This window comes from Orycteropus afer, unplaced genomic scaffold (genome assembly GCF_000298275.1).
Source record: "Orycteropus afer afer isolate SDZICR_OR568_19922 unplaced genomic scaffold, OryAfe1.0 scaffold00233, whole genome shotgun sequence".
Lineage (NCBI taxonomy): Eukaryota > Metazoa > Chordata > Mammalia > Tubulidentata > Orycteropodidae > Orycteropus > Orycteropus afer.
The window spans coordinates 2,398,305-2,400,022 of record NW_006921820.1 but is presented as its reverse complement, the minus strand read 5'-3'; the positions used below and the strand labels follow the sequence as shown (position 1 = coordinate 2,400,022).

The following is a 1,718-nucleotide window of genomic DNA, read 5'->3' as shown; positions in this document are numbered from 1 at the left end:
ACAATTAAAAAATAAAATAAAATAAATTTTTTAATAATTTAAGTTCAATAGAGAATGGTGAAACCTCTGAGACTATAGCCCCTAGTTACCCTTTGGGCCTGGAATTGAACTCACTCCCATAGCTTCCAGCCAAGCAATGGACACATGTATAAGGTAAACCTTTACACTAGGGTAGGTACACTCCTTAAGGAGTGATGTAGTGGTTAAGTTATTTTGCTGCCAATCAAAAGATGGGTGATTTGAACCCACTAGCCGCTTGTGGAAAAAAGATGAGGTTGTCTGCTTCTGTAAAGATTTACAGCCTTGGAAACCCAATGGGGGTCACTATGAGATGGAATTGACTGTATGGCAGTGAGCAGGTTTTTTGTTTTGTTTTGTTTTGTTTTTTAAGGTACGTTCCTTAGAACAATCAACCATAGTAGATCAGAAGGATAGTATTTGCACAAGGAGATAGCTCAGAGGGCAGGAATGCATAGAAAAGAAGGACATAGGGAAAAGGTAACCACAGAAAGAAAGTGGGAAGAGAGCTGTTACATGGTGGGGACTGCAGCTGATGTCATGAAACAAAATGTGTATGAACTGCTATATGGAAAATGAATTTGCTCTGTAAGCTCTCCCTCAAATCACAATAAAAAAAAAAAAAAAGTCACAGAAACTGTGAGGTATTCTAACATTTCTAAAATGTTTCTGATTCTGGAATTCCTTGGTGGTGCCAATTCAATGGTGAAGCACTCGACCACCAACCAAAAAGGTGGTAGTTCAAAACCAGCTAGAAGGCTGCCATCTAGATGCAACGATGGGTCTCTCCTCATCCAGAGCAAAGAAGAATGAAGAAAAACAAAATTCATGGAAACAATTAGTCCCAGCGACTGGTACACCATTCCATCTGCAGCCTATACAACTATGAGACTAGAAGAACTAGATGGTGCCCGGCTACCACTGTCATCCACTTGGAAGGGGCTCTATGTAGGAGATCCTGGATAGTGAGGGAGAACAATGTGGAACAAAACGCAAAATCATTTGGAGGAAAAAAAAAAGGTGGGGACCAGGTTTGCTGGTCTGATAGAGCCTGGTGGAACCACTGAGACTATGGCCCCTAGCTGCTCTTCGGGTCTGGAATTGAACACACACCTGTGGTTTCTAGCCAAACAAAATACAGGCATGTGAGTTAAACATTTACCTCAAATAGATACATGCTTTGGAGAGAACAATAATGGAAGAAGGGCTGCTTATGCACAGGGAGACAGCTTAGGGGGCAGGAGAGTATGGAGGGATGGACACTGGGAAGAGGTTAACTATGGGGAGGAAGTGGGAGGGGAGCTGTTGCATCGTGGTAAACTGTGGTCAATGACATGAGACAAAGTGTATTTGAACTGCAGCATGGAAAGTGAATTTGCTCTGTAAATCTTCACCCAAATCACAATTTAAAAAAAAAATTAAACTAAAAAAAAAGACCACCTAGAAGTGCCTAGGAAGATAGGTCTGGTGATCTGCTTCCAAAAGGCCAAAGCCTTGAAAACCCTATAAAGCAGTTCTACTTAAACACATGGGATTACCATGTGTTGGAACTGACTCAAAGGCAACTACGACAGCATTAGCCTTGACAGATATTAAGACATTTCAAAAAAAAAAAAAAAACCCCACTGCAATCAAGGCAACTGTGACTCATAGTGACCCCCATTGGGTTTCCAAGGCTGTAAATCTTTAGGGAAGTACAC

General features: G+C 41.3%; 1 protein-coding gene across 1 annotated transcript in view; it reads right to left on the bottom strand.

Moving 5' to 3' along the window:
* The window catches only part of PTPN9 (protein tyrosine phosphatase non-receptor type 9), a 163,767-nt gene that overhangs the window by 111,655 nt on the left and 50,394 nt on the right, over window positions 1–1,718 (bottom strand). The gene's annotated exons all lie outside the window — the stretch shown is intronic.